At 35.6% G+C, this 13,204-nt stretch overlaps 2 protein-coding genes across 2 annotated transcripts in view; one reads left to right on the plus strand and one right to left on the minus strand.

The window, feature by feature from the left end:
• Positions 1-13,204, plus strand: part of LOC127871734 (interferon alpha-inducible protein 27-like protein 2B) — a 106,918-nt gene that overhangs the window by 49,409 nt on the left and 44,305 nt on the right. The window lies entirely within an intron of this gene.
• LOC127871729 (uncharacterized) overlaps positions 1-13,204 on the minus strand; it is a 75,310-nt gene that overhangs the window by 33,369 nt on the left and 28,737 nt on the right. The gene's annotated exons all lie outside the window — the stretch shown is intronic.

Here is a 13,204-nt window from a genome sequence, read left to right on the forward strand (position 1 = left end):
ATTGTTGTACATGCATCAAAACATGGCTTTAACAATAGTAATAATTTACTTACACATTTATACAAAACAAAATTTAACATTTTGAAATCAGTGATTTTGTTTGCCCAAAATTACAGCCTCTTACAAAATGTTTCCCAAATGCAAAAAGCTAAAAATAAAAGGTTGTTTCTTAACAGCAAAAAGTAACTTTTTTTCCAATTGTTGATCCACAGTCACAATTTTTTATTGCACTGATTTGTTTCAAGCTTTAAAAAAAATAAGTTGCACAGCTTGACTACCAACTTTTGAAATTGAGTTGCCCAGGCCAAAATCTACTTGCCCCGGGCTCACGGTCAACCACTAATTTCCATCCCTGATGCAGTTATAAATAATTGATATACTGTTGCTCTTAATCATATTGACTATATATGTTTAGAAATATCACAGGAAATTATAATAAGTTAATATTGTTTTCTAAATTATTAATAAATGATTTCATTTTTTTTCCAGAAACATCAAAAGACAGCAGTGCAGATCAAGGTAAATATCATAATTGGCTTATACAATCAAGAAACGCCTATTGACCACACTTATGAAGTTAATAAGATAAGTTAAATGCATTAAATTAAAGTGTTTTATTCCATAGAAAATATTGAAACTTAACATTGTAAATAAGTATTTAACAAGATGTGAAATAAATATCTGCATTTCAGTTTTTAGTGTGCCTGTTCCTGTGAATAATAAGGAAATTAAACCAAGCAGGAATCCAGCTATTGGTAAAAGGTATATCCTAATTTTTTTCTCATTTGTTACATATTCAAACTTTGTGTAATCATTTCATTATTTAATAAATTTAATAATACCATTAAGGAAATCAAATTTAAATGGGAAAACTCTTAGACCTTACTTAGATTTAAAAATCAACATAAACACTGCAGATGTATGACATAATAAATAAGATTTTGTTATTAAGTTATAATAACTTATTATTTATAAATGTTTATGGTAAAAAATGCTACAAAGCACTTTCCTATAAATCAGGAAAGAGCAGACCCTGAGGGAACTGCAGATGGCATATTATGCTGGAGCCATTGCAGTTCAACAGGAAAAGTTGCTCCTTATGAAATCCCAGAGAGAGTTTTTTGAGGAGGGAAAGCTCATGATGGCATTTGCCAAAGACAAACTGTAAAAGAATGTCATAACACAACATTTTTTATCATTTTGAAAAAAAAATAATTCTAAAAATGATAATAAATGATACAAATTACATTTGTAGCCGGGGTTTGTGTAAACAACACAATGGGTTTTAAGTTCCAAGTTTTTAATATATGTGAATGATGGTCAGTGACCAAGACTTAGTGTAGAAAGTGGCAATTGAAAATAGCCAACTACAACATCTACCTCTTGCAAGGTTTTACATACAAGTGACTTAACATTTAGTTACTATTTAAAATTATATGGATGAACATGAAATCATCTCACAATAAACACAAAAATGTAAATAAAGTAAGTTAGAGAGTAGACACTCAGTTGTAGACAGTGTTTACAAGGTGCATGAGAAAATTCCTGACCTATATTTAAATACATCTGTTTAATCAGCTGATGGCTGACCTAGTTGTCAGTTAAATGTAAACATAATGGATCTCTATAATTATGCACAGGGAAAATAATCAAAATTATTAAACTATATATTTATGAACACACATTTTAAAGACTTGTTTTGTCTTTATCAGATGTAAATGAACACACATTTTATAGACTTGTTTTGTCTTTATCAGATGTAAATGAACACACATTTTATAGACTTGTTTTGTCTTTATCAGATGTAAATAAACACACATTTTTAAGACTTGTTTTGTCTATGTCCGTACATCAGTCTGAATACTATTACGCCATACATAGATCAAGTCACCCATGGTGCCTTGTAATGTCCGTCCGTCTTCATCTGCAATTAATGTTATTTATTGATGATTAGTTTAATTACTCATTATTATTGTTATTAATATTGTTATAAATATTATTATTTATTTATGTTATAAATGGTTTTTTGATATTCAATATTATTATTAATATTATAATTATTGTGCATTGCTTATTAATGTAATGCTTTTGTTCATTTATAAGCTAGATTTAAACAGCCTTTTACTTGCTAAGTAAAATATTTTTAACAAATTTATTGCACATAGTCATAACATTTGTTTCATGTATTCTTAGCATTGAATGAATTATTTTCAAACCTGAAATAGTTTGCAGTTATTGCATCCCTGATAGCCTGCCCGTCAGGGTTACCCTCAAGCTGGACAAGTGGTGGAGGTTGAGGGTCTTCTTCCTCTGGGAATGCCTCCCTCTCACCCCATGCCTTAGCGAGATTGTGCAATACTACACATGCCAGAATTATTTTTGTTACCTTGCCCGGCTTCATTCGTACCTTAATGTTTAAAGAACATTATTAAACATTTTAAAATCAAAATAAGTTAATTTAGTGCATATTTTTAGATATTTCATGATATTAAACATAAATGTTTTAGTGCTTATTAACACATTAATACTAAATAAATACCTCTCCATGAAGGACATGAAACCTCCGCTTCAGTACACCGAATGCTCTTTCGATAACATTTCTTGTCTTTGCATGTGCGTCATTGAACATCTGTTGCTGTGGGGATCCTGGTGTAAATATGCTATAGTTACAATATTAATTTCAAACATATAACATCAAAATGAACTTAGACATGTGTTATAAGAAAAGATTCAGTACAATGTATTTTGTAAAGACCGGTAAATGGATAAGGTGTTCAACAGAGAGCACTCACCAGGATGCAGGTAAGGTGTCATGAGAAACTTCCTGCATGGATAGGCACTGTCCCCTAACACAATTCCATCCTCCAAACCTTTGAACAGAACAATTAAACAACAATTACAGAATGATCCTCTTCTAAATGTATATAATTTTTGGGGGAGATCAAAGGAACGTTCCCAGTGGGGTTCGAACCCATGACATCCAGTTCGCTAGGCGGACATCCATTACGCCACGGCGAATAACCTTTTATAAGTATACATTTATAAATGAGAAACAGGAACATGCAGAACAATAAATGAAATAGCATTAAAAAAAAAATCAATCCATTTTAGAATATGCGCTTACCATGATGATGGGCTTCCAAATAATCAGATAGTACAGAGGTTCTGAAAACATGAGCATCATGAGTACTTCCAGGCCATGTGGCATTTATGCTGGTGAATACACCTGAAATATGATTACATAGAATATAATGTATGCAATTTAACTTTAGACATTCCGTTGCAGTAAATCATTCAAATAGTATGATACATCTTATTATTAAAATGTAGCAAGAAAATAATTCTTTGTAGCCTCTTTTACTGTCTATTCATCCACTTAAGAGTGAAATTGACTTTTTCTACTGAATGAAAAGAATTTCACCACAAGTGAGACATTTAATTAGACATTTTATATCTTTCCAACAAAAGTATGGCAAAATAATTTACAACGCACACCCTAGCAACCACTAATTTGTCTGTATCTTTCCTATCAATCTGTTCAATCAACATTTTTATAGGAAAACATAAATCTTTTGAAGTAATTTTGATATAATCATTAAAAAATATATCTTATAGACTAATAAACACAAAAACACTGTTTAAAAGTGAATATTTTCAAAATTATTGTTTTTTCTCTAACAAAATCTAAAATTCACATATTTTAACCAAAATAGAACATCTATGTTGTATGTTTTTTAAATAAGCATTACTTACTTAAGTTTTTTCAGAAAAATGTCATAATTACCAAAATAAGGGGGTGGATGAATTTATAGGGTTGGATGAATAGAGAGGAAAGAAGGCTATTAGAATTCCCTGTCTTGTGCCTCTATAATACAAAGGATCAGACTATATTTTAACCATGAAACAGACTTTACCTATCTTTATTTAGAATCGTTACGTCATTTGAACTGAGTACATGTGAGTTTTTGGGCGCAAAATATGCATTACACTGTGGAAATTTGGACTTAAAGGACGTGTGTTAAAAGAAAAACTGAATAATAAAAAATCGTACCAGATCATAAGTAAGTGTTACGGAATCTTTGATCTGGTGTGTAAAACAGCAGGATGCATATAAATATAAATAAATGGATTTATAAAATGAAGGGATACTCAAACTTGAAGGTAAGAACTAAAATTACGTTTTGAATTTTGTGTACAAATTGATAAATACCTCGATGGTCGCACGTTGCCTGTACATTGACACTGTGATAGTGCTTTCTGTTCACATATTGCTCCTCGTGTTCATGGGGAGCAATGATGCGAACGTGCGTTCCGTCGATCGCCGCAATTACAGACGGAAATCCAGCGATTTTGAAAAAATTCTGTTTAATAATTGATTTATGTCTGTCCGTCGTCGGGAATTTAATTGTTTGGTCTTTCAGGTCACACAGTTCGTCAGTTACTCTGGTCACTACCCTTGAAACCGTGGCAATGTCCACCCCAAAAGTATCCCCTATTAATTGCAAAAAATTTCCAGAAGCAAAAAATCTCAGTGTTATCAATATTTGCTGCCTCGGTGTCAAGGGTTGATTCCGTCCAGTTGGTCTCTCAGGTCTATGTCCGATCAGTCGTTCTATGCGGTCAATGCTGTCAGGTGTAAATCTAAATCGTCGTCGTATTTCTTCAGGGTCGTCAGTTTCCGTAAATCTGTCTATTCGTCGAAATTGTCTTGGTCGTCTAGCGTTCGGTATGTCAAAGTCAGCCATTTTGTCAGCGCGTTCTTCATTTGGATAAAGATAACCGGCGTCAAATATCTTGGCTAAATCTTATCCAAAACTTAACCAGAACGTGAACCGTTTTATACAATCGCTAACCAAAAAAGATATCCTAAAATTGAAGATTAAACCAAAAGTTATCAGCTGGATAAGAGTTATCCATATTTATACAATTGGCTGCAGGTGGTTTCCGGATGAAAACTCAAGAACGGTTGGGCCTAGGATCATGAAACTTCATAGGTACATTGATCATGACTCGCAGATGATCCCCATTGATTTTGAGGTCACTAGGTCAAAAGTCAAGGTCTCGGTGACCCGAAATAGTAAAATGGCTTTTGGATGATAAATTAAAAACTCATACGCTGCCAACAGGGCGAACTCTGAACAATATAACTGAAGCAACTGGTCTGTAATCCTAAATCTATAATTATCAGTCCAATGAAACATCATCATTTGAGTAAAATAAAGTGGATCAGTAAAAATATTATCAGAATATGAGATTTTTGTTGTATATTTTGTATATTCAATATTGTGTTAATGCTTAATTTTGTTGATTAATATAAATATAAGCAGGACAGGGGAGGTAATACACTATTTTATCTTTCTTATATACAGGGGAAACGAATGCAATAAGTTAAAATTCATGTTTTATAAATAGAGGATATTTGTTCATGTCAGTGTGAGATCATTTGTTTTATTTTTCATTGTCCCTTGACATATTGCTTTTATATTTTGCATACTTGTTTACCAACATCACCCCAACCTATATTTCCCCCCTGCCCCCAACCTCACCGCCAATTTTTTTTAAATCATCTAATAAATTACCCCACCCCACATAATACCCCCCTCTCATCCCAAACCCGCCTACCCCCCACCCCCCCCCCAAAAAAAAAAATAATATTTTTTTAAACATCTTATTAATTACCACACCCCACATTATACCCCCCCTTTCACTCCCCTCTACCCCCCTACCCCCCCCCCCCAAAAAAAAAATATTTATTTTTTAAACATCTAATAAATTACCACACCCCACATTATACCCTCCTCTCACCCCAACCCCCCTACCCCCCACCCCCCCCCATTTTTTTTAAACATCCAATAAATTACCACACCCCACATTATACCCCCTCTCACCCCCATCCCCCTACCCCCAGCCCCCTCCCAAAAAAAATAATTTTTTTTTAAACATTAAATTACCACACCCCACATTATACCCCCTTTCACTCCCCCCTACCCCCCCCACCACCCACTTCCCCGCATATTTTTTTAAACATAATAAATTACCACACCCCCACATTATACCCCCCTCACTCCCCCCTACCCCTACCCCCCCACCCCCCAATTTTTTTTTAAACTTATAATAAATTACCACACCCCACATTATACCCCCTCTCAACCCCCACCCCCCCTACCCCCCTCCAATTTTTTTTCAAACATCTAATAAATTACCACACACCCCACATTTTACCCCCTCACACCCCCTACCACCCCCCCCCCACCCCCCAAAAAAAACAAATAATATTTTTTTTAAGCATCTAATAAATAATACCACACCCCACATTATACCCCCCTCTCACTACCCCCCAACCGCCCCACATTTTTATTTTGTTTAAACATCCCACATTATACTCCCCTCTCACCCCCCCCCCCTACCCCCCTCCAAAAAAATAAATATTGTTTTACCTTTTTTATTTTTGAAAGATCTTCTAATAAATTATTGAATATGAACAATTTCCCCATGATGGCTTACGTTATACTGTCAAACACTCGAATAGTCGAGCGCGCTGTCCTCTGAAAGCTCTTGTTAGGTCACAAGGTCAAGGTCACAGTGACTCGAAATGCTAAAATGGTTTCCGGATGATAACTCAAGAATGCTTACGCCTAGGATCATGAAACTTCATAGGTACATTGATCATGACTGGCAGATGACCCCTATTGATTTTCAGGTCACTAGGTCAAAGGTCAAGGTCACAGTGACTCGAAAGAGTACCAGGGTTCCCCAAAACCGTCGGTCCGCCGGTCCTGACCGGTAAATTTTTCTAAGGACCGACAAGTGATTTAAGATAATCGGTCCGACTGACCGACACAATCGGATGAAAAATGGTTTCAAACAGATCACTCAAAGTGTATAATATGCTATTGGATTAATAGAAGGTAAATGCTTTTTGTTCAACTTCTGTCAAAATCCTTTTTTTCTTACCTTCATTTTGATGTTTTGATGTTTAAAGTTGGATTAGAATTGACTATCACATGCGAGTTCAAAATCAACGGTCTTTGTTAAAAAAAAGCAACCGAGTGCGTCCGCCATTTTGTTTGTTCCATTTAATTTCTCCACAACAAAAAACGCATGGACACTTGTTTCAACAGGCATTTGTGAGCATTTCTGTGAAATAGTTTCATTATTATATTTTTCTGGGAAGGATATATTTTAATTTACACACCAACAATTTCTAAAATCAAAATGAGATTTTTCACCCGATGTATTATATTTCGGATATTTTAAAATTCGGACATAAGGATATTTATGTTTTGATGTGTTGTTTATAGTTTGTAGCAATATGTTTTGTGTTATTTCAGACAACAAGAATGGATGGTGGTAATTATCATGGTTCTTTCTATCAAGAAATAGGTGTGAAAGACATTCATTTAATTGAACCTGGAAATCAACCACCTCAGCTAAGAGAACATATTTTAACAATAGGTGTTGTTTAAGAACATGTGAAATCGGCTAATAAACAGAAATTGAAGTCATCCAAAGTAGTGTGAATGGGTGTGTGCAATTAAGTCAAATTTGATTGGATGTCACCCTAACATTTCAAGAACATGGATTTGTAGAGCTGTGCAGGCTAAAAAACAGTTTGACAAAAAAAGTCTAAACAGAATACCTTTGGTTTGTATGTGGTTTATTATAAATATAATAATTGTTTAATTATATCGACTGTGGACATGTTTTTATTGTATTTTAATGTGATAAAAACCAATTAACATCAAAAAGGTACTCTCTTTTGTTGTGTTTTGCCGTTATAGTTTAGTCGGACAGTGGGACTGACAGAAACTGATTCGGACTGACAAATATTTCAAGTCTGTCAGTCCGAATGACTGACAGATTTTTCAAGTTTTGGCGAACCCTGGAGTACAATGGTTTCCGGATGATATCTTAAATTAGGTCAAAGGTCAAGGTCACAGTGACAAAAACGTATTCACACAATGTGCTACTACAACTGACAGCCCATATGGGGGGCATGCATGTTTTACAAACAGCCCTTGTTACTTATAACTTCAGGGTTTTTTATCCTTCTTTGAGACCCGCCGAATTTCGGCCCTTTCCCCTAGACCAACTGTTTCCCCTCTTACAGAGATTTTCCCCAAAACAATGATATCTAACAAAAAATGTGTTTGTAGTTAAGTTATGCATAGACTCCCAATCAATGTGTCGCGCTTGTTTATGCACATTAATTCGTACTTCAAACGTTTGATAAGAATAGCCATAATGCACATTAATGCATTTCAGGTAGCAGATAAAACTCGGTTATCAGAGTGCCCAATTTGTTGAAAGTCTCTGTTATCCGAAGTGTCCTTTATCGGGATTCAAAGTGTCTGCGAAAAAAAAAACGTCGTCGTATTGGTTGTCGTAAAATATACTGACAGATATTGGGGCATACTAAGATCAATTATAACACCGATCATCATTTAAATACATTTTTAGTTTGTATTGTCAATTTTTTATGAGTTTCCTTTCCTTGATCGTGCTTAACAATGTACCTTTGCCTTTATTTTAAAACATTAACAAGGAAAACAAAACCAATAACGTGTGTTTGTGATATGTTACTTACGTATAGTAGCGGGTTAAAGACAGACGCAAAGTAATCACAAGTTCACAGAGAATTAACTCCCTTAATCGGCTGGCTTTGTCAGTCAAACTCGCTTATTAAGCATCAAGTTAAATAAATTGAGCATAACAGGCTACGAACTATGTTGACTGTGGATTCATGCTACATTGCAGAAACTATTGCTTTTTATAATTTAAAGCGAGTATATACGATTTTGTCAAATATTAATGAATTTGTATAAAATGTGTAAAAAACTTATTATATATATATATATTTCAATATAAAATAAAATAAAAATCCAGGAGAACATGTGTCGAAAATGCGAAATAAGCTAGATATTTAATTCTGAAATCGAAAACGGCTGTACAGTCGAATTCAATGCAATTTAAACTTACAAAAACTAAAGCTGGATATATGTTCGAACGAATTAAGCTTTCATTTTATCACTGTCTCAATTGGTATTGCATGTTGTTTTTGATTTCGCCGGAACTCACTCCGTGAATGAATTCTATCTCTTCGTAACAACCTTCAACATGAGCGTTTCCTTCTTAAACAAGCAGCCGTCTTTATTTAACACAAACAGATTTAATTACCATAAGAAAAATCATTAAAACTAGTCTGTATTTAAATGGAGATTTCAAGGGACTTGTTAACAGATTTTCGTATTTTTAATTGACATGAAATGATTAAACTGGCAAAATGTAATAATTGGAATAAATGTAGACAGTTTTAAATTATCCAAAATAACAGGCAAACATTTCTAATAAAAATTACACTGTGGTTCGACCTATACAAGTTCATTTGTTGATGTTGTTGTTGTTAATTGATTAGTATTATACACTGTTATGATCTATTCTTGCACACATCTTTGGTGCCCATTTTTCAGCGATATAGTGTACAGTGTACGTAGTCATGCTTATTAATGATAGAAAGGCGATGTTATATACGTTGCAATATCGGTACCTTTCGCGCTGTTTAAGGTAGGTTCCCAATGCCGATCCGATCAACTCGATCATCCCGATCACCGAAATTTCCCGACCGAACCCGACCAAGCTCGCCTAAAACGGGTATAAACGACTTCTTCTCGACCTCTTGTCGATAACACACGACCCCCACACGACTCATTCACGACGTCCACTCAACCATCCTTCCGATTTCCGCTCGATCATCTCGACCTATACGCGAGCCCTATACGATCTCAGCTCGATCAAGTGGACCTCAGCTCGATTGCCACCAGATCTTCACACGACCAGATCATGATGGTCGCACTACAGTCGTACAAAGCGATCTAAAATAACTCGGGTAGGGGTCGAGCGGATCGGGTACAGAGCTCGTGTATGGTCGAATAGCCGTCGGGTAGCAGTCTAGTAAATCTGTACATAAAATCGAATAAAGGTCGAGTGGATCGTGTTGCGATCTAAAATAACTCGGGTAGAATTCGAGCGGATCGGGTACAGATCGTGAAAAAGATGTCAATCCGATCGCCACACGATTGCTTCACGATCAACTCGATCTTAAACTCGACTAATACACGACCACTTCTTCCAGAGCGCTTCTCGATCCATTTCCTACTCGACCGATACTCGATATTTTTTGACATGTCAAAAATGATCGGATAGGGAGCCCGACCAATGCCGACCGCCCCCGACCACTCGTGCCGACCGAACCAGACCAGTACCCGACCGCTTGGTCGGGCTTGATCGAGTTGATCTGATAGGAAGTGGGAACCTAGCATAACATATACTTTGCAAAGAACAATTGGTATGTATAAGTCATGTTCTCATAGAATAAGCTATAATTTCAATCAAATTGAAATCAATTGGACACCAACGCAGCTTTTGGCGATTTGACAATCACTGATTAAACTTACTCATTTCACGGGTGACTAGCTGCACACACACTTTAGAATTAAGACGGGATAAATATAGTAAAGTTAAGACTGTGATCAACAATTTTGAAAACAGGAAACAGAAGCCAGCTTATCCGTCAAACAATGATAGTGTGTATTGAGGTTGACTTAAAATATTGTACTCTTTGTTTATACACAATTAATTAATAATTTCATGTTTTTCTAGACTTATCACGGGTCCCATTTCAAAGCAAATATCAATGTTTTTTTTGGTAAATCAAGCTTTCTTGACAAGTTTTAAGGTTCTAAATAAATTCCGATTAAAACTTTACTCATCTTGCTAACATTTTGTGTACCACACAATCGGGTGCTGATAAATTGTTTCTGAACCTATTTGGCCTAATACAGATTTATTATGTTAAATGGCACAAATAACTTAAAAAGAATTATTTCCAGAAACGATGGGTAGTTCATATAAAACAGAGAGAAATGTAGAACGACCTTCTTCTACGATACACCAAAGCCGATGCTTTTCATTCTTTAAGTCGGCCACTAAAATTGAAGATTAATTTGGCATCCATCCCAGAGTTTCATTCATATTGGCCGCGCTCTGTGAAAAGGGGGTTTAATGCATGTGCCTAAAGTGTCGTCAAAATCAGAGACGACACTTCCCGCTTTTATGATATTTTTTGTTTAAAGAAAGTCTCTTCTAAGCAAAAATCTAGTTTAGGCGGAAAGTGTCGTCTCTAGTTAGCCTGTGCGGACTGCCGGGCTAATCTGGGACGACACTTTACGCACATGAAGTAAAACCCCTTTTCACAGACCACGACACATATAATAACTATGATTTTCTCTTCTCATATAGGACCAGTAAAAATTGTAAAGCAAGGTGATTCACTACATTTACGTCGTGATTCAACAGGAGCTGGAGAAAAATTGACATTTGGGACACGGTTATGATTGACAAAAGATTTCTCATTCGGGATGATATTAGAATGGCGGGGCTTGATATGCTTCGTTCTTCATTTGCATTTATACAATGAAAATGACCAATAGTGTTCTTGAATGAACACGCTAAATACAAAACAGTGTGTACACATCGAACGAGTTATATAGTCCGTGAATAGATATTCAAAAGTGTTATTATTGTTAATCGTTAAAATCGTATTTATCCGTCTTCTTTTCTATTTGTATTTCAAATATGGTACTATGGCGATTTGGACACAGTCTATTTCATAGCTAAAACAAGACCAGCAATAATATTATATTCCTTATATCTTAAAACGCGGCCTTAAGTATGCTGGCCATATGTCGCTCCATTAGGGCCAGAATCGTGTACCAAATATGCAATATCGTTCCCATACTGATGATGCTATAATCGCTTGATGGTGTTATACCAATGACAAACATAAGAGTGACCTTTTTGTCCATTACGCTTGACTCGCTTGCTGTTCTCATTTCATAACAATAATACAAGACACTACATGTGTAGAGCTGTCAAAATAAAAGAATCCCTCGCTGGTCTTAATACGTTAAGTACAAGTGAATACATATGAGCCGTGCTCTGTGAATAAGGGTTTTAATGCATGTGCTTAAAGTGTCGTCCCAGATTAGCCTGTGCAGTCCGCATAGGCTAATCAGGGACGACACTTTCCGCTTTTATGATATTTTTCGTTTCAAGAAAGTCTCTTCGTAGCAAAAATCAAGTTGAGGCGGAAAGTGTCGACCCTGGTTAGCCTGTGCGGACTGCACAGGCTAATCTGGGACGACGCTTTACGCACATGCATGAAACCTCTTTATCACAGAGCACGGCTCATATGATTGTCTTTACATACGATTTTATTATGTTTACGTTGGCACTCTCTTGTCGCATCGTCTTCGTTTTGAGGGAACGCTTAGTAAAGCAGTAAAGCTTATTCTCGTACGCATTTCATTTGGGTGTCTTAAAGTCGGCGCTTGAGCGTCTTTTAACGTCCGTCATTTAGCGTTTACGTCCAAACTTGAGGGTTATAACGGAATGGAAAAAGAGTAACACAAAGTGTTCCTTAGGCTATAAATATTAGTTTACCATCGGTTAATTCGGTTATTTTAAAAACTGTAGTCTCGTTTATGTCTGTGATTAAATAGACCCAGCGAAAGATTTAAACATTAAGATAACTGTCAGCGATCGTATCGTAGAAGTAAATCACTTGTTAATAATACGAGAAAGGCAATCCAGGTTCGACCGGAACTGCCAATAGATTAAAGCGTCGTTCGACGCGAATCGATATTTTGGGAAACTACGAGAATTATTATATAGCTAAGAATACTTCCGCATTTTACGTGAGCGTGGATGGTCGAGTGGTAGAGTCGGGAGACATTTTACTACAAGCTTCCATGACTCTAGCGGTAAGTGGTTCGAGCCCTGCGGAGGTTAACGTTTTTTCTTCTTTTTTAAAATTGTATTCGTATTTTTTACTGGAGATTTTTAGTTCAAATGTTTAAATTTATCAATATAAAGCATTTAACGCAGTTAATGACAAGCTTAAATACATGCCAAAATCTGTTGGACGGCTCCTTTAATATCGAGTTTATAACAAATGTCATGGTATGTTTTCAATTCTCGCGAATCAGGACAAAGACCTATCAATATACATTGATAGGTCTTTGATCAGGAGCACGAACACTTTAACCGGATATAAATTGTTTACACAATGCAACTGTGTAATTTATGCATTATTAACGTAACAAGCATAAGGCTACGTTTTGCAATCTATATATACCAATCATTA

This window comes from Dreissena polymorpha, chromosome 3 (assembly GCF_020536995.1).
Source record: "Dreissena polymorpha isolate Duluth1 chromosome 3, UMN_Dpol_1.0, whole genome shotgun sequence".
Taxonomy (NCBI): Eukaryota; Metazoa; Mollusca; class Bivalvia; order Myida; family Dreissenidae; genus Dreissena; species Dreissena polymorpha.